The sequence below is a fragment of the Dermacentor albipictus genome, chromosome 1, assembly GCF_038994185.2.
Source record: "Dermacentor albipictus isolate Rhodes 1998 colony chromosome 1, USDA_Dalb.pri_finalv2, whole genome shotgun sequence".
NCBI lineage: Eukaryota > Metazoa > Arthropoda > Arachnida > Ixodida > Ixodidae > Dermacentor > Dermacentor albipictus.
The window spans coordinates 255317994-255338240 of record NC_091821.1 but is presented as its reverse complement, the minus strand read 5'-3'; the positions used below and the strand labels follow the sequence as shown (position 1 = coordinate 255338240).

Here is a 20247-nt window from a genome sequence, read left to right as displayed (position 1 = left end):
TTGCTTAATGCTTCTGCCTACTTGATTATTTTTCACTTTTTTGAAGCTTGTGGTTTCTTGATTCGAAGGAATATGAAGAGCAGTTTGTGCGGTTGATTTGTCCATGAGGTCCATGATTTGTCCATTGATTGGTCCATGAGGTTTAATGTCTTAAAGCAACAATGAGTCTATGAGAGACACCAGAGGGGAGAGCTCCGGGTTAATCTTGATCCCCTTGGGTTCTTTAATGTGCATAGAAATGTAAGTCGGGACGAGCTTTCTTTTTTTTTTCATTTCGTCTTTGTCGAAACACCGGCCGCATCTGCCAGGACTCGACCCGGTGACTTCGTGCTCAGAAGCAGTGCGCCGTAGCCACTGAATCACTGCGACTAGTTATGTCGGGTGGCTACGTGTTCGCTACCAATAGCAATGAAGTTCTTTAACTTAAACAATGCTAGTTTGAAAGTGAATAGTAGGTCAGTTACCTTGTTCACTTCTTGTTTTCATTTCGTTTATTATACCTCAAAGGCCTCAGAAATGGGGTGTTACATCAGGCTGAGCTTAACAGAACAGTGACTCGAGAACAGCCTTAAAGTGCTGTGGGTCGAAGTGGTGCGGGGCGTTGGCAGACAGATCGTTTCAATTCCTTGCGGTTTTTGCAAAAAATGAGCGTAGATGGGAGGTAGCCTGCACTGGGGGATGCTACATGGCTTACTGTGGTTAATGCGGTTGGACGGGTGATGAGACGGTAATATAGCCGAAATTTGAAGTGGCGCATGAAAGAACTTGTGAAAAAGACGCAGCTTGGAGATATGAGGTCGAGATCCTAGATTGATAAGACCAGCACAGGTTGTTAGAACATTCTTTTAAAATTTCATCCGATGTCGCGTATCGCACTTCATGCTGCTCAGTAGCCAGATACTAGCCAAGACTGGGTATTTTGTGCCACGATTTCATGACGAAAAAAAAAAAGAGATCGTGTAGCCTGTATCAGAGACGCAGCCGCTGTGGGGTACGTGACACGTTTTGTGCGTGCTGCAGGTGTGTATGGGTACTAAGGTACTGAAATGACGTAACCAAATACACGAATGACATTCACTCACGTATTAGAAATCATACGTGCCTGACTTGTGTTGGAGCTAGCAGGGGTCTTATGGTCTAATTTTGCATTCGTGCTCGCTTCGTATTCGTAGTAGGCCCGCTTGTTTTGCAGAGGGTGTTTGGGCACTAAGGTAAAGAAATGACCCCCTGCTGGTGGTTCCCGACTGTCCTGCGCCGCTCGAACTCGCAGTACTCGTACATGGCTGGGAGTCCTGCATCGCTTGGCTTAATCTCAGGCGCTTGCGCTCCCAATGGAGACGCGCATGTTATGCCGAGGCCACATAAGTTGGATACCACTCTGTCTTACTGCCCGAGTCTCTTGACGCCATTTCTGAACTCTACGTGTCGAATGCGTAGTCGAACGAGCATGAAATTTCTTAATAAGAAAGAAAAAGAAAGGAAAAGAAAGAAAAAGTGGCCCATTTGTCCACCTTATAAGTTATGATAAGCACAGGTTTGAGCTTGATGGCTTATACCTACTATGGCTGAGTGAGCTTTTTCAAACGCGACTACTCCCGCTCAGATGGACAAGTGAATAGCCGAGCCATGCCTCTCTGAACGTCAAGTGAGAGGCTAAATTCAGCTGCGATTGCGTCATGAGAGGCGCGACAATGGCACTATTTGTGCGCACGACACATGCATGATATATTAATGCTTATATCCTCTACACAACGATACTAAAATAAGGCACCTGGGTACTACAGTTGCGAAGATATAAGCGACAATAGTTTAACACATTTTCTTTCCATGCGATTTTAGCAAGTGACCTCCCACTGACTGATTTTAAAGACGGCAGACTTGTGCGACCTTACAAGATCGCAGCCAGATTTCCAGCGAAGCTATTTCTTTCCAGCAGTTACATTAAGAACTCCAGTTGCCTGCAGTTACACACTTGAAAACGTTGTACCAATATTACATATTCCCCAGTTTCCAACGTTGTCCGTATATCTGGCGCTTTCGAGCACTTGGTTAAAGAAATTCACCGATGATTACGATACCACCTAATGCGAAATTTGAGCGCAGCTCTGTATGTGTTTCATATTACGACATATTGGCGGGCGCGTATACTCTGTCTCGTGCGGCACATTGCAAACGAAGCGAAGTGTAGCGCGGCTGCCTGGGTAGTCGGGAGATCGCGAGAGACAGCGCAAGGTTGATGCGTGCGCGCGATTCACAGCAACCGCCGCAAACAGACCTCCGCTAATGCAGCGCTTGATTTTCGTATATAGTAGCGTTGGATGCGCGCGCCGCATGCCATCGGTGAACAGACGACGCGCGCTATTCTGGCGCCATCTCGTAGCCATCGTCGCCGCATAGCGGCACTACACTTTTCTTCTCACGCTTTCTCCATAACCTCCTTCTCCACTTTCCGCCTCATGCTTTCACTGTAGCCTCCTCCTCCAGTTTCCTCCTCGCACTCTTTTCGCTTTTCATCCCCCACTGCGCTCCGCACTCTCTTTCATCCTTCGCTCTGCTCGTTCACTCGGTTGCGCCTACGACGCCGAGGCACGCCGACGTTCAACGCAGGAACGGGCGCTTAAGAGCTGCGCTCTTAAATTTTTTTTGACAAGGCCGTACTTCACACATGCACTTTTAGCTTCTCACGTACATAAGCTATAATGTTCCCCCATTTACACCAAATTTGGTCTTGGGGACTGTTTAAGTTATCCCAGGAGAGCTGGCTTAATTAAACGCTGTAATTGAACCATACACTTTGAACTTTCCTTACATATCACGCATAACATGCCCACTATTTTTGCGGAATATAGACAAGTTCGCTCGTTTCTTTCACCAAGGACACTGCGCGAGCGTTGTATATCGCATTAAATTAAGGAGAAAACGAGTGTTCAGTAATTATTTGCGCAGCTCGCAATTTTTTTTGCCACACTTTAATTTTTGCTATACATTACACACTACATTCCCCTAGTTTCACCAGATGTTAAGTCGATGTGACCGATAGTTCTCTCGGTACATGGGTAAACATAGCAAATAACGGCCATATAATGCTTTCGAGCATTTCATGAACTTTTACAGTGGCTGTGGTTTATCCACACAGACTTAACTTCGCAGGCTCAGTGGTCATAATGTTCCCAGCAATTTTACCAAGCTTGATTTTGATGGTAGTGAAAGTTCTCTCAGAATAGCGAGCTAATGTCTGTAAAACCCACTTATGACGATCTGGAGAGCTTCAATACATAATCTTACTGCAAAAGTTGTAACTAACCCACACACCTACTAATTCGCCTACACTTCACCCTTTGACAGCGCCTTATTTTCACCAATTAAGCAAGGTACCGCGCTTAGTGCACCGATGACACCGAGGAAACCTACTACGAACGTCGTATAACGCATGAAACTAACGAGAACATTAACGTTCAGTAATTTTAATCAAATTCAAACTCGGTGTAAAGTAGAGTGTTGTCAAGACATTGGGAAACATAGCTGATAACAGCCGTGCGACGGTTTCAAGCAATGAAAAAAAATGTTTTTTATTTTTTTTGTCAAGATCTGTATAGACTCATTGTTTTGAAACTTTTGCCACAAATTGTCCATAACCTGTTCCCAACTTTCTAGGAAGTTCAACTTTGTGGCATATTGAATTCTTTCAGGACATTGGGTAGGCGTCCGGAGTGGATCGTAATGTACACTTGTATACCTATGGAACGCTCTTGAACTAATTTCATACAAAGACTCTATTTAAATTACACGTACACTTCCAACTTTCGGTACGCGTGACTCTTAACATTGCTCCTATTTTGTAGAAGTACTGAATTGCTACCGTCTCTGGGTCTCCTAGGGTGGTGGAGAAACTTTGCAAGTGTCACACATAGTAATAACGCCTCTGAGCGGACAAAAAGCGAGGGTCTGGGAATTTTCATTCAGCCCCTATCTAGTCAGTACACTTCAACACTTTCCCGCACATCACGCCTATGATGTTGCAGGTTTTCTTTAAATATAAACTCCATGAATTATTCAGTTCTCTCAGGGCTCTCTGAAAACACGCATATAACGTTTCCGAGCGCTTCTAGTCACACTGACAGTTTCGCTATAAAATAAGCAGTCGCGTATTACGCTCACCACAGCACTAGACCCCTAAAAAAAAAAACTGTTCATACACTGAAAGATTCAAATCTTTCTATTGGTTTCACAATAGAGAGCAGTATTGCGTGCTCGAGGCACCACGGCCGCCATTAGGAGGAATGCAAAAGCACGAAACACCAGCCAATGAAGAAATGCACGTGCATATGACAGGGTGCTAATTAACAAAGCTGTTCGTTCGTAAGTGCTCTTTGTCATTGGCTGATGACCTTTGGTAATAACATGTGCAGTATCATAATTGGCTGAAATGTGCTCTTACGAACAATTCTTTAGTGTAGAACCTTTTCTGACTACGGGCCCAGAAGTTTAGTCAATGCGGGCCGTGTTTAACTCAGGCTTGGATAAAAGCTTAAAACACCTGATGCAGTCCAAGTAAACCAAACAGTATTTGCTGCAGTGTCCCTTGTGAGTCAGGCCCCCCTATGCCCCCTCCCGTCCCCTTTATCTTTCTGTGCGCAAAATTTCATCCAGTTATTCATGCGTTTATGATTGCATGGCTTCAGAAATATGAATCCATGGGCTTCAGTATTTGTTTTATAGTTCAATATTTCCAGCGCTTATATAAGAAACAAGAGAATGTGAACAAGACAAAGGGACCCGACTGCCTTGTTTCCGTTCTCTTCTTAATAAGTGCTTGAAGTGTTCAGTAATATCATATTTACAACTAGCCCGCCCAACTTTCTGCAATAATCTTTTTGCTTCGACCCTCTGACGCAACACTTGTTTCGCGGCTTAAGGTACAGCCTTCAGCTGCAACGAATAGCTAGATAAGTTGGGGGGAAAAAATTCAGCCAGGAGCCTATCCGCCACGTGGCTAATAATGCAGTAGACGTTCCAGGAGCGTCACACTATAAAGCGAGGTCAGTGTGTCAAGGTTCTCATCGCTGTGGCGCGTATCATCAGTGTATCACTATAGAACTTCAATCGCGAGTGGATTCCCTCTGTGACAGTGTCGCCGCGCATGTCGAGAAGTACGACGCAGAACAAAGTCCCGGAAGCCACTCCGTGCGACACGCGTCTCGCGCGTCACCGGCGAGCGAGGAGGGATGGTGGCAGGAGAGGCCCCGCTTGACGTACACGTGCGCGGCGTGCCTCGGAGGGGCCTCGGGGTCAGGCGAAGGAGGAGACCCGCCCCCAGCTGCGCGCCCCTCGCAATACGACCAGGAAGCGCGTGCTGTCCGTCCGGGAACGCAGTTGCGACGATCGGCGCCTCCTGAGCAAGCGCGCGGGATTCCCCCGCGGCCGGCCTCCGAGAGATGCGCGGGGTATAATTGGCCCGGATGCTCAACGCAGCCTGCTTGCGAAAGCCGTCTTCGTGCCAGAATCGGCGTGGCCCTGACAATGAACCAAGGATGCGCGCTCAGCCGAGAGGTGTCAACAAACGGAAGGAAAAAAAAAAGTCTACTCGCTACACCTGCCCTCATCAAGGCGAAGAAGGATGAAGCAAGAGCACAGAGCCAGACGGTGAAAGTGCGAGTTGCACGCGCCAAGTACACGCGCTGAGCATTTCAGTCATGCGTACGTACACTTTCGCGCCGTTCGCCGTCGCGCGCATTAAGTTCCTATAGGGCATTCGACTGCGCAGGGGGCGGGTCAAGTTCTCGGACGCTCAAACTTCGGTGCAGTCAAAATTTGAACAGCCTTACTCCCAATGTCACTACTGCACGCATTTCGCGCAAGATTGCACCTCGAGACGCCGTAATACCATTACCGCCTCCAGATTGAGAAGATGCGCAATCGATAGCATCGGCAGAGTTAAAGCAAATCGTAATCTTTGAGACCTTGAATGTGTGCCTGTAGAACGTTGTGCAGCGGAAATTCGACGCATTAAAGAGGCTCTCGCACTCATATGTGCCCTTGCAGACAGCTCCTCACTATCATGATAAACGCCCGTAGCTTTTCGTGCGTTTCTTTTTATGGAGCCGGCAACGGACACCAGTGGATGCTGGCCGCTATTCACAGAAAATGAGCAGTTCGAGGCACCTAAACGGCGTTGGCTCGTCCGGCTTGCTTGAAGGTCAGTCGCTGTGCCGCTAGGCTACAGCTTGCTGTGACCATCGGATTGCTGTGACCATCGGAGCTCGTCTGTATACGCTCACGTAATGCGTATACAGACGAGCTCTCATAGTGACCGCCACCGCCACAAGACCTCGTTGAGCTTCTCCAAACGTGCGTAACCCCAATAGGCAGTAAGCGCGCACAATGGGGGCGGATACTGAAGTGAGCAATCACGAGAAAAAAATTAATTGGCAGTTTCGCCTATCTTTTCTTTGACTTTATTAGAATGACAAGGTAGATGTCAAACTAAAGGCACGCGAACATTCATGTTCGCCATCTTTTTCAAAAGCAAATCAAATACGAATTTAATAGTCATGACATACCATCCAATACACATCTAATACTATTCGAATACTTATTATTTGGGCATATCAAAAACACCGAGCCGTTATTCTTTGCCAGCGTATTACCCTGCATTCTGCGACATGGATGCATTGTTGTTTCTCGAACCTATCTGCGCATACCTTAACTTACTAGCTTAATTTATGTTTTTCTTAAATTACAGCCAAAGCTCGGCATCTTCCAGAATACCGTTTAAATGAAACTAAAATATAGAGTGAACTATCGCAATGACGCTTCAGCCAATGGTTCAACTCCCAACGATAAGCATTGTTACGAACGCAAAGAAGCAACCTAATCGCATGTTGAATGCAAATAAATGCCGGATCGTTTGAAACAAATATTTAGCACATAAAACATAAGTACTTGTTCATTCAAAGAACAGCCCTCGAGGAGTCCTTATGTTCGTATGACATAGTGGCTCTGCGTTCCGTGCTGTGATCAGTAGCGAAACTAATATGTTAATGCTGCATTCGTTGTTGAAGAGATTCGAAGATATAATTAGCTGCTCGTTTTAAAAGAATTTTATATATTGATAGAACTTGATACAGGAACAAGAAGTAAAACTACAGATTAGTCCTCACTCCCATCTGAACCCTTAAGGTCTGCTGCCTGCCATATCGCACGTCAAACAGTGGAGCCACGTGTCGGTAAATTATTGCAGCAACTTTCTTCATGTTCTTATTATTGTCGCAACTCACTCGTAATAAACACAGATGTTTGTTCGGCCAGGCACAAAGAGTGAACATGTCTGCCACTCCCACATGACAAATGCAAGGTGCACGACGTTGTGTGGCTCGTTTGTTGTGCGCACGTACGAACTAGCGTTGTCTTCGGATTGGTACGCAGATGGAGTCGGTAGTGGCCATCAGCAAGGCAGCACACGTCGAAGGCGTCGCTATGATCTGCCGGGCGCGTGACACTAAGTGCCAGCGCGGCTTGGCGACGCGCCACGATGGTGTCAGCTATGTCGCAAAGTGACAGTCAGCTCTGCTTCTAGCACTTTTGTTTTATTTTGCAAAGCAACCAAATATTACTTTCGCGTTTGCCCGATCACCTGCAGCCGGTCAGACTAATCGTTCGTCCTAACGCATTGGCTTGCTCCCGTCAAGACCCTTATGATGCTGTTGATAAAACGCCCATGCACTGTCTAACAACAGCCTCCTATGGCTGTGGTACACGACTTGAGACGACGCTGGTGCACCCGACATTTCTTGAAATGCGCGCTAATGCTAAGCTTGCGTTCAACACTGTAACGTTTATGAAGGTGCACATTTTGCTTCTTAAGGTAACCGCTGCTCTTCACCTTAAATAATGAATACCTGGCCGCCAGAGCTCAGATGTTTTAAATATTCTTCATGTGACCTAAAGTTGACACCAATCGGAGTAAAATTTGCCGGAACGGAAATTTGTGGAATGCGTTGAAAAGGCGCCGTGATGCATCATGTATAGCATAAAGCCTGGTGCTGCAGTTAAATGCTCAGTGTTCTTACGATTACTTAATTTTAAACAAGCGGCAGCTACCTATCGTTGTAAAAATGTGCACTTTTATAAAAGTGGTAGAGAGAAACAGAACAGAGGAAAGGCAGGAAGCTATAGGGTAACCAGAAAAAAACTCCGATTTTCTACCCTGCCAGGAAGGAATTTGCAATATAACCTAGTCTTTGCGGAAAGCATGCCCTGAAATAAAGCACTCGCAGTGGTTGCGACAAGAAATTCGGACAATACAAGAAGGTTTCAGATAAGGTGTTTGTCATTATTCAGTGCTGTTTATTGAACGCGCCACAGTATCGTTTCCCCCAACAGTGTGAGAAGCGTCCACTACACCGCGCACTTCCTGCCAGCATGTTGAGAATAGTGCCAACATGGTTTTTCGTTAGTACGATGCGCAAACAAGAGAAGATAGGCTAGTTAGGGGTTGACTTATCCAGAAATACTAGTAAATAAACTGACGTGGCGCCGACGACGGCAGTGACGATCCGCTGTCGGCGCCAAAATATACATTTTTAAGAATACCTTGATTTGGGCGAGTTGGTTCATCTTGACAGTTTTCATAAAAAAAGCGCTAAAGACGAAGACGAAGGAACACATACGACAGGAGATAAGGGAAATAAGGAAGTACCGCCAGTTCTGTCGTATGTGTTCCTTCGTCTTCGTCTTTAGTGCTTTTTTTTTTATGTAAACTGTCAAGACATTTTACATCACAGTCAATTTCCACCGTAAGGCAGAATTCTTCAGCAGTGAAGAGGCATCGTAAAAAGAGCTTACTGACCTTTATCCCAGGAAGAAAAAAGAAACCTACTTACATGCTTCATGCTAGAGGCACAAGAAGTTCTTTGCCACTATCAATAGTTTAGGTATCACCTCATTCGCTACGACAACTAGGTATAGCTTAAGTTATTCCGAACCATCTTTGTTTACGATTGGATTTGTGGAAACGAGTCTCGAACGTCTCGACATTTGTATTTCATGCGTCTAGCGTTTAAATTCGCGCTACTTGATGCACAAAAAAAAAAACTGGTACTGCACGTTTTTCTTATGTCTTGTATTTTGCTTCTAGATGCAACAGCGGGCGCAGGCTATATACTGGTAACATGTAAATAATATATCGTTTCATGCTTTTCAAGTATAAGCCATGATAAGGTGGATCAGTAGCTCTGATCCGCAGCTTGTTTGCCCTACGCCCTGTAACTTCTGTCTCCACGCTCGATAGTTTCAATCTTTTCACATGTTAGCTTGGAGGTAAAACCAAGAAAAGCCAGCTGAGCGGTTTTGGCTGGCAAACGGAACCAGTGGTAGGCGCTCTAAATTTTTACCGCCGTTGGATCTGATTTTGTCCCCCGACAGTAATCGCTCTCAATCTTGCGCACACTTCCTTTTTTTTTACCATCTCCAGTGGCTACTTTGCTGCCAGGAAAGTTAGGTCCTGCTGATACGCGCATGCCGTTCGTGACCAGAAAGTATACCGGAAGCACAGCGTTAAAGAAAGAAAATGCAAGCAGGATTGGCGAAGATTATTGTGGGGAAACAAGATAAGCCCCGAAAGGTGCCTATGTTATCTTTTCTTTAGATTAAGGAGAAGCGAATAAAGATTTAAGACGGAGACAGGCTAGTGAAAATTGTCGTATTAAAAAGCAATATTGAAAGGGAACCTGTTGAACCTGGCTCCTCTCAGCCGGCCGATGCGCCATACCGCGGTGAATATGGCATGCTTGAGACTTGCGGATATTCGCATCAGAGGCTTCTTTCCGTTTTCGCCTTCGTTCTGAGCTGCAGCCTGACTCGTTGCCCTTGATGCGGCAAAAGGCGCGCAGAAAGAGCCGGCATGCCAAAGTGACAGTGGCTATGACGCCGTGGGCGACGAAAGCGCGAGACTTACGGCTGCATTTTTCGCACATAACGCACGAATACATCAACTTAAACAAATAGTTTCTAACGTAGCGCGCAACGGGTGATAGGTCAGCGTAAGTACACCCCCAACGCGTTTTCATCGGAGGTATTGCATGCGGCCGTCTCGGGCGACGGCTCTTGGCGTCACCTCGAGTGATTGGCCACGCGTTATGGGTGCCGATCTCGGGCCGCGCAGAACTCCTTGAGCAGGACGCTTGCGCCTCACTAGCTGTGGACTTGGCAAGAGGAGCACGTCAGGCGTAACAATCGGCCCTGAGCCGCCTGCCGCCCACACACACTGGTAGACGGATGCGTGGCCCATTCTTCTGTGTCGGCGCGCGCCGGTGGCCGGTCGAGCGCCCAGAAGGCCGTCACGTCCCAACATCGGGCAGAGCTCATTAAGGAGGCGCCAGGCTGCTGCACAGGCAGTCGGTACTGCGAGGGAGCGAGACCGTGGGTACGTCACAGCAGTGTTTCAGCCTGCACAGCGTTTTAACGCCAGCATTTTAATCATGACGCTCTGTGTATATATTGCGCTCTTTCGTTGTGCACCGTATACGTCTAAGCCGCAGCAGCTGGCGGTGATTGCTCGTTTTCTTCTACGTCTCTTGCTTTCATTGTCTCTATCCCCTACTGCCCCACTATTTATTTCGATGTCATTAATCACCTTGCACATCAGCTTGTGGGCTGCATGGCTACCGGCGGCCTTTTCTCGTTGCTTTCCGCTATGAACTGAAAATAAAAGACAAGTGGTGTGTACCGACAAGTGATGCGTAGTCACCGACAATCGCGCGCACTAGCGAGGCACTAAATATGGCAGCAATCTCCGCGTAAAGGACGGTCAAGCCTGCACCGCATTCTTAGAACACGATGCGCCACACGTAGTGGTGTGTACTACGTGACCGGCAAGAAAAGGTATATCCAAATGCCTCTCATACCAGCCTCTCGATGACCGCCACACTTCATTTGTAGTGAAGAAGCAATGCTGGACCATTTTCATAGCACTAGCACATGCGTGCCTGCATTGCCTTCTTAGAGGGTTTAAATTAAACCAGCCTCTTGACGGAGTTGCTCCGTTACTTATGTGCTCTGCATGTATGAATAAAAAGGTTTATCAGATGAATGTACGTATTTTTTCTCTAGTTCTTTCATGAAAAAGTTATCTGCACTACACTGCATGTACACCTCGCCAGGCAGGACATCTAAAAGAACAGAATTCATGCAGTGCCCCGAGGGTCACAAAAAATTGCGCGCACGATAAAGAAAAGGAGGAAAAAAAGACGAAAGAAACAAAAAGCAAAAAGGAATAGGTCCGCCAGTAGCGTGGCTTGCACTGTTCGTTTCTTCCTCTATTTGCAGGATGCCGCAAGCGCTGGTCGCCACTATCGTCTGGGAAGGTTTCCTTCGTCCCACGAAGCTCACTTCATGCCGTTTTACTGATATAATCAGTCCTGTTGTTCACCGTGTCCCGCTTCACTGAGTCACTCGCCCGAAGCTGACCACCTCTATGAACTGTTCGCCATCATCTGGTCTATTACTGGGCTGGCGTTACCTCACTTGGCGTGCAACTGGAACGACGCCTACGTTGTCTGTCCGGCTTATAAAGGCGTCGCCGACAGAATTTCCATTCAGTGCGTCCGGCAGCGGCATGTCTTGCGATCGTTAGTTTCTTCTGCTTCGTTTTACAGGTGGGTGACTCGTGCCAGTTTAGGCATAGAGAAAGAAATTCAACAAGAGGGGACACTCTTCAAAAACTGGCAACAGGAAACACGTCACGCCTAGTTTCAACTCCATCCGTTAGTTGACGCGAGCATCAGAAAAAAGGGATATACTGGTAGAAGTTCGTGACGCATTCTCTGACCCAAAAAAGGATTGTAATTTATTTGGTAGCTTTTTGGTATATCTTGAGGCATGCTCGCCGCGCCTGGGGTTGTGAAGCTGTTAGCAAAAAAGCAAGCCAGCCATAGTGAGTTAGTTTTGCGCTTACTGAATTTTAGTGGGACAAGTTTGTGACGCATTTTATAGCCCTGCAACAACATATACGTTATTTCGGTACTCACGCTTGTCGAAAACGCGACGAGCGATTGCCGAGAGTGATAACACGGGAGTGTTGCTTGCGCCGGCAGGACGCGTAAAAGATAACACGGATGAGCTCAAGAACATGACATTTATATATTCTGAGCGACTGAAAACAGGCTTTGCACCCACGAATGTGTCTTGAGTGCGACTAGAAGGCATTCTGCGAGCGTGTAACATGGTCTTGCTGAGCCTGTGTTGTAGCCACCTCTGTGTACTTGGCGTACCATCGCGTCGACTGAGGCCAAGTTGTTTTGGAAACGCGCCGTCACCCGTGTATTTGCACACTTAGGGTGCAGGAAATAATGCCCGGAAAGGGAGGGGTGCTTGAAGATCGGATGTTTTGTTCAGATTTTATGGCATTGTTTGGGAGGAGTCTTTGCTGACAAATGTACGTAAAAGTGAATTTATCTATAATGCCGCTCATTCACCACTTACGCACGTTTCGCCTCTACACGCAATACTCGTGTTAGGTCAATATACCAAAATGATACATGCTTGTACTTTACTTTCTTTCAGCTGATGGCATCCGGTGGAGCTTCGTACGGCAATGACTGCTGCTTACATGGTGTCCCAACTTTGGATGAATGTAGAAGAAGCCCGGAACGAGTATTTATATAGAGAAAAATAAACAGTTTATAATTTCAGAAGACGTCTTGAGTTTTCTTTATGAAATTTCACCTGACGGATACGGCGGAGCGTTGTAAAGGTCGTTCGCAATCATTTTTACTAAATAATGAAACGATTCCACGTCAAGGCCACGCGGGGTTCAGCAGAAGCGAAAAAAAAAATGCCGCGCCGAACAGCGGAGGCGGCGCGGCGTGTACCAACTGGTGTTCAAAACGCGTGCGCCAAAACCGAAACCGGAAGGAGTTAATACCACCCGATTGGTGTGCTACAGTGAATTCGGCCGCTGGGCTCTATGGGAGCGTCCGTTCTTGTTGAAATTTCTTTCTCTATGGTTTAGGTGTTACAAAAAGCGACGACTGGGCCGCTATCTTGTACGCGTTCGAAAGGTCGACATTCAGTTTCGCCTCACGCGATTGGCCTAGATTGGCCTAGGCTGCGATATCGTCGCGGCCTGACACTTTTGTGCCATTTACTTCTGCGCTTCAATACATAAAAAAGACATTTGCCTAAAGAAGGGGAACAGCGCCTTTTCCCTCTAGTTTGATGGCTCATATTTCTAACCCGCTATCATACTCAAAATTCGTTCTAAGTGGATATGCCTGGCAAACTCACCGGCTACAACTCGTAAATTTCAATAGATGCCATAAATGAATTATTAAGGTAATTAATTATTTGATTTGATTAGTCCGTTATGCATTTCGATTTCAAGTGTGAGCTATGGCCGCCGCTTTGGGCATTGCAGCTCAAGGGCTACAATTACGCAATCTGCCAGAGGCGATTTTGTAAAATAATTCTGTGGTTGAAAACAAAACAAAACAAAAACTCTGGGGGAACCTAAGCAATTCTTAGGATGTGTAAACGGGAAAGCATTACTTGTCGCCGAGTTATGTCGCTGGATTTATTGTTGCGGTGAAATGTTGCTGAGCTTAATGCTACTGCGTTATGTTTCCGAGTGTAATGTTGCTGCTTATGAGGTCGCAACAACGCGAGACGACAAAACGGCCATATTGCGATCTCCCAGCTGAGTTTTATTTCCAGAATTCCCATTAGTGTTTCACGCACATCGCGTTGAGATGTTCTTTCTCGATGGTACCGCTTTTCTGCGTGATGACACCACTTTTCAGTGCGGTGACACTATTTTGCCGAGCGATGCCACTACTTTTCCGAGTGGCACCATATATTGTTAACATTCCGTTTCTCCATAGGGTTCGTAGGCGAAATCCACCTTATACTTTTGGTCACGGTGTAAGATACATAAAGTGTATTTTTTGCAGCGTGCTCGGGGGGTGGGGGGGGGAGGCGGTGAGGGGTAAGGGGGCATGTCGTCATCGTCGTCATCGCTCATGGGCTCCGGCGACGGTGGGTGCCTGAAAACGCGAAAGGAAGAGCGAGCGGCTGCACCTCGCCGTGCTCGCTCCGCAACCGCCCGCTCTGCCGGCCAGTGAATCACCCGCCAGGCCGCAGGCGGTGCCCAGTCACGTGCACAGGCTCGAAGGTATCATTGGCGCCTGTTGCAACGGTGGCGGAGTGGATTGCACGCTCGTCGGTTGAGTGGTAGCATTAGGGGTAGGGCAGAGGCTCGAGTTCTCACCGTGGCCACTTTCTTTTTTTTTTTGTGGGGGTGGGGTTTAGACGGAGATGACGTAATTCGTGTGCCGTTTTTCTGCCACGGCTTTCTGATGACGGCGGGGTCACACAATGAGCCAAGTAATGATCTCGCATTAGGAAAAGAGATCACCCCGTATGTAGATTTGAACAAGTTGAGAAAAAAGCTACAAGGTTCATATTTGAAAGCTACGACCGGAATATTTCACGCTCGTCTTATTCCCGTTTATTGTCGCTCCACATTGCAGGGGTATATCTGAACGTGTTTCCATTTTGCATAAGATTGTCATTGGCCAAATGCACTGATACACTCATTTCCTTTGTCAGCTGTACAGCACGTGTTACCTGCCGTACGCACCCCTTGACTATAAGCCCTTCACTCCTTTTTCCTTTATATTGTTATAAGTTTCCATTTTTTCCCATTTTGCTGTTGAGTTGTGGAATAATTTAGACGGCGCATTAGAGTAGTTGTCCCACGAACTATATCTGAAGGATTTGCCTAACCGCATTCTTTGTTGTTATTTATTGTACTTGATTGTACTCTTCTGTAATCACTCCTGCAATGTCCCAGTGTCATGGGATAGCAGTATGTATAAATAAAATATACACAACTGCCCTTTTACAAAGTCTCGAAATAACAGATAAATGTGCAATGGAACCTACGGAAATCAGTTTTTGAACATTATGTTGTTATCTTAATGAACCCATCTCAACAATCCCGTATACTATACCGACTGCCAAGGTCGAACATATTGTAAAACACATTTATGCTTTTTCGCTTCCTGTACCCGTGTCACTGATTTTCGACGACAACATTCATGTATACGATGAAGTTTATTGCCTTTTTGCCTGTGCCGTATACACTTTTCCTTTCCGTTCCAGCAGGCGCGTGCTAACGTCGAAAGTATGTACTCCAGTGCCGTGGTATTAGGTATTCTCAAAGTGTACGCCGAGTTCTCCGTTTAATATTAACAGCCTTCCGCACGAACGTCGCCTTCGCGTAGCGGGCCTCGTTGAGGTTCCCAGAAAGCGGAATACGTCCAACACTCTGGCGACACAACGATGCGTCTGAGCATCCTCCGGTCCGACACATAGCTACTTACAAGGTCGCGACACAATATCTTCCACGTTTGCCGCTACCTCGGCGCATCCCCGTCTCGAGTCACGGCGACATTTGTATGCGTTTCCCGTTTTCCTCCCTCGGTTCCTGCCATAAATACGGACACGCAAACTGTACCTCGCCGTACAACGGCTGTGTAACTCATCCGCGAGTCCGAGCCACAGGGGCGTGAACGCCAAGAAGAGCGGGTGTAGGGCACTGAAGCGCAACGCCGTTCGTTGGCGGCAGCAAGAGTAGGAGTCGTAGAAGGATGCAGAGCGTGCGAGGGAGACTCAATGCTCGGCCGTCCAGAAAGCGTACGGCAAGAGATGAAGGAGAGCTGGCACCAAGGTGAAGCAACTCGGAAGAACGGCAGGAGCGCCGGCAGAAAGGCAGCGATCGATGCAATTCCATCATGGCCCTGACCACTGCCCGACCGTCTGCTGCTTTGCTTTTTCCATCCATGCGCTTCCGCCGCGGCTGCGAAGTAGAATCACATGCACGGACAAGAGCGATGCACCGGGCCCCTTATGCGCGAAAAAAGCTAGAACCCCTAAGCTGTCGCTCACCACTCTTTGTCTTTTTTGTTGTTGTTGAGGTCGCAACAAGCAGAAATGGATATATATATATATATATATATATATATATATATATATATATATATATATATATATATATATATATATATATATATATATATATATATATATAATTTTTTGCTTCCGACCCCTTTCGAATGCGATTCTCCTCCCCATGTGTTCAACATTTCAAACATGCTGGCGAGGGAGAGACCCTATGCTATTCTGTGTTGAGCCTTACCTTGCACCAGTCACTGGAACGGAACGCATCCTGGAGCACGAATAAAGCTTCAAGCAGTTACAGCATCCGAAGAGAGAGAGAGAGAGACAAAGAGGAGGAAAGACAGGGAGGTTAGCCAGTGTAAGTACTGGCTGGCTACCCTGTGCTGGGGAAAGGGGTAAAGGGAGTAAAAGGAGAAAGAAGAAGAAGAGGAGAAAAAAAAAAAATTAAGGAAATTCACGCAGTACCGCGATACTACACGATACAACACTCAAAGGCGATCGCACAATTCGCAAGTCCTTAGATACTTCAGCAAAGCCTTTAAGGCCTTGAGTGCCGAAGCCCGTCTGGACCAGTGTCCTAGAGCCTTCTCCTCTGTAAAGGGGCGATTGTCCAGTTTTTCGAGCGCGGTTACGAGCACTGTTCTTGGCACTTTGTAGCTGGGACAGTCACAAAGGAGGTGCTGAATCGTCTCCTCGCAGTCGCAGGTTCCGCAAGTAGGGCTGTCGGCCATTCCAATACGGAATGAATAGGAGTTCGTGAAAGCGACGCCGAGCCACAGGCGGCACAGAAGTGTTGCTTCCGCTCGTGGTAACCCTGGTGGTAGCCGGAGTTGCAGACATGGATCCAGTCTGTGGAGACGTTCGTTCGTGAACTCACTGGTGTTCCACAGATTCTGCGTAAGCTCGCGGGCGAGAGAGCGAAGACTTGTGGCTGCGTCTGTTCGTGACAGTGGTAGTGGTACAACGCGGGCACCGTCGTGGGCCGATCGGGCGGCGTCATCCGCATGATGATTGCCCGCAATTCCGCAATGACCCGGTATCCACTGGTAGATGACGTTGTGCCCTTTGTTGATTGCTTGATGGTGGAGTAGTCGGATGTCTGCCACTAGTTGCATATTTGGTCCGTGGTTGAAAGGGGACATCAGACACTGGAGAGCTGCCTTCGAGTCACATAAGAGGGACCATGACTGTGACGATTTGTGACTAATAAACTCTAAAGCAGCACGGATAGCTGCGAGTTCTGCAGCCGTCGATGATGTTACGTGAGACGTCTTGAACTTGAGGGTGACAGACTCTGCGGGAATAACCACTGCTCCAGCTGAGCTATTAGAGCAGACAGAACCATCCGTGTAAACGTGGATGCGTTCTTTGTGTTTGTCATGAAGGAATGAAAGCACGGTTTGTTTGAGGGCAAAAGATGACATCTCCGTTTTCTTTTTGATACCGGGAATATGAAGAAGAGCCTGGAGTGGATGAAGGCACCACAGCGGTAGAGATGGTCGTGCTGCAGGCGTGAAGCTTGATGGTAAAGTTCCGTGGTTGGCGGCAATAATCCTGCTAAACGCTGAACGAGGTCGAGTGGCAGGAAGGGAGGCGAGATGATGCGATGGAAGTCGCGCGAAGTGTCTGATATGCATCCTTAAAGCGTCGACTTGAAGATACGTATCGATGGGGTGGTCGTGCGCGATGGCTATTGTTGCTGCCGTGGATGCACATCTGGGAAGTCCAAGGCAAATTCGCAGAGCTTGAGCTTGTACAGACTGGAGGGCACGGAGGTTGGTCTTACTGGTCCCACCCAGTACAGGTAAGCTATAGCGCGAAATCGCATCCGAAATCGTATCGTTATACGCCACGGATGCAGAGAGAGAACAAGCAGCAAAACTGAAAAAAAAATGCACTGTCAGCGTGAGTCGTCCTTAGCCGACGTCGGCTGCTTACTTCAACACGATGCTGTATCACAAGAACAGCCGCGAAAAGTGCACAGTTGTCAAGATGCTGACTGTTGCGTTGTCAAATGTTCAGTAAAAATATTCGTCTGTGTCTACAACTGTGTGTGTATGTCACTTACAATGCGAAATGGAAGGAAACGAGGTGCTTCGCCGCATAATCGCTCTATGCTCAGTCATGACCAGTAGCCGTAAGGAATATTTGGAAATGATCCTCAAAGTTTTGACAGCCAGATAGCAGTTGGGTTGCTAACTTTCATCTTATTTCCCTTTGTCAGAGGAGCCAAATTGCTACATGCAATCGGTATTTTAAGCCCAGGTAGCCGTTAAGAGGCAGATACAGCAATTTTGTCACGTCTCATTTAGGTGTTTCTAACCGTATTTTATTTGTCATTCTCCTCATCGACACTACTTCAGCCACTTGCATTTTTTGAACACACGCACACACACACGTACACACACACGCACGCACGCGCACGCACGCGCACGCACGCACAGCTGTGTCACCTTCTTTTGTGTACATGTAGACTGACCAATCAGTGAGATATACTGCAGCGCTACAATTTAGAGCATATAAAATATCTATTCATTATGAAACTGCAGCGCACACGCAATAAACGAAACCCAAGGCAAAGGCAACACACAAACGCTGCAGTTTCACAATGAATAGCTTCCAACTCCTTTCAAAGGCCGTCTCAAAGGAAGGCGTCCTGCCCGACTCCGCGAACCTTCATGCTGTTGCTAAATTCCCGAAGCCGTCTACAGTGAGAGCTCTTCGCCGCTTTGTCGGCCTGTACCTTTGCTCTAATTGCTCGGTGAAGAACTTCGCTTCCATAATCGCGCCTTTGACAAAGCTTCTGACCGGCAATGGACGCCTCTCTGATTGGTCGCCGGTAACTGATGAGGTTACTAAAAACGAATGTGTGGTAATTGTTGGGACTTTACAGAAATTTCTTTGCTGTCCGTTTAAGGTGGTTACCAATCATGATTCACTCTGCCAGCAGGAATCAACGAAGAATCCTTGGGGTCGCCTTAGCCGTTAGGCGCTTCCTTTGCATTCGTGTCATTTACCGCTCAAGCATGCTTAATTGGGAACCTTTAAGCTTTAAAATTCTTAAAATCACGTTTACCTAGAGAGAGAGAGGAAGGAGCCTGAGGAGGGGTGATATAGCACGCATTTTTTTAAAAGGACTGCCCGAGCAGACACCTTCTCAGGGATACATATGCACTTTATTAAAAATAATTGTACTATCGACGCAGCACAAAAATAACAATGTTTGCAGAGGATATAGTAACAACCAACACAGTGCGTTTAGATGAGAACGACTTCAGAAATTTCTTTGTATAAACCTGCTCGAATCAAGTACTTCTCTTGCATTGCTTCTCAATGCATCGGAAGATTTCCAGAGGAGGGTTCGGGGACCTACGAGCGAAACCTTTTCAGAAACAGAATTCATTTTTCATAAAGCTTGACGAAACATTCATAGAATCGTAAAACGAGCCCCAATTCGTGAACCTTACAAAGCATTCCATAGAAATGGCGGGTATGAGCTCAGGACGTAAGGATGCCGACGCAGACGCGCTTTCTCGCTCGCCCGCACTCTTTGACATTGTGACTCTCTCCCGCCGCTTGCAGACATTAATTTCAGCGATACGCCTTCAGAACAGCGCAGAGACTCTTGGATCTAGCTTCGCTTACGTTTTCTCTGAGCGCACAGTGAGTCTATTCTCACGAATGTCTCGAGCACGTCGTCGACAAGCCTCCGATTAAGCGCTCCAGAACGCCATGTTGTACTGCCGCAACGGCCGCCCAATGGTCGAAAACGGTTCCTTGTAGTACCTCGCTATCGGCGCTTCAACTTGTGCACGTATTTCCACGCCGACCCGCAAAACGCGCACGCTGACATCCTGAAAACTTAAGACAGACTTCGCCAGCGATTATGTACGGGCACGGAAAGTACAAGTGCGTTCAGAAGTATACATTCGTTCGTGCACAACGGCTCAGCGGCGAAAGACATCTCCTTAGTATACGCGTGGCCTACTGCTGCCTTTGCCGTGCCCTGCTGCTCCACTCAATCGATTTAGTAGAGACCTCTATTGGCTTCTTCACCCGCTGTGGTTGCTTAGTGGCTATGGTGTTGGGCTGCTAAGCACGAGGTTGTGGTATCGAATACCGGCCACGGCGACGGCATTTCGATGACAGCGAAATGCCGAAACACCTGTGTACTTAGATTTAGGCGCACGTTAAAGAAACCCAGGTGGTCAAAATTTCCGGATTCCCTCACTATACGGCTTGCTTCATAATCAGATCGTGCTTTTGGCAAGTAAAACCTCATAATTTTTA

General features: G+C 47.2%; 1 protein-coding gene and 1 long non-coding RNA gene across 2 annotated transcripts in view; one reads left to right on the top strand and one right to left on the bottom strand.

The window, feature by feature from the left end:
• The window catches only part of LOC139054326 (uncharacterized), a 208579-nt gene that overhangs the window by 58501 nt on the left and 129831 nt on the right, over positions 1 to 20247 (top strand). The window lies entirely within an intron of this gene.
• LOC135901595 (uncharacterized) overlaps positions 9649 to 20247 on the bottom strand; it is a 543147-nt gene continuing 532548 nt past the window's right edge. The window contains exon 10 of the mRNA XM_070531171.1: positions 9649 to 10401. The gene's annotated coding sequence lies outside the window, so the exon portion shown is untranslated. The remainder of the gene's footprint in view (positions 10402 to 20247) is intronic.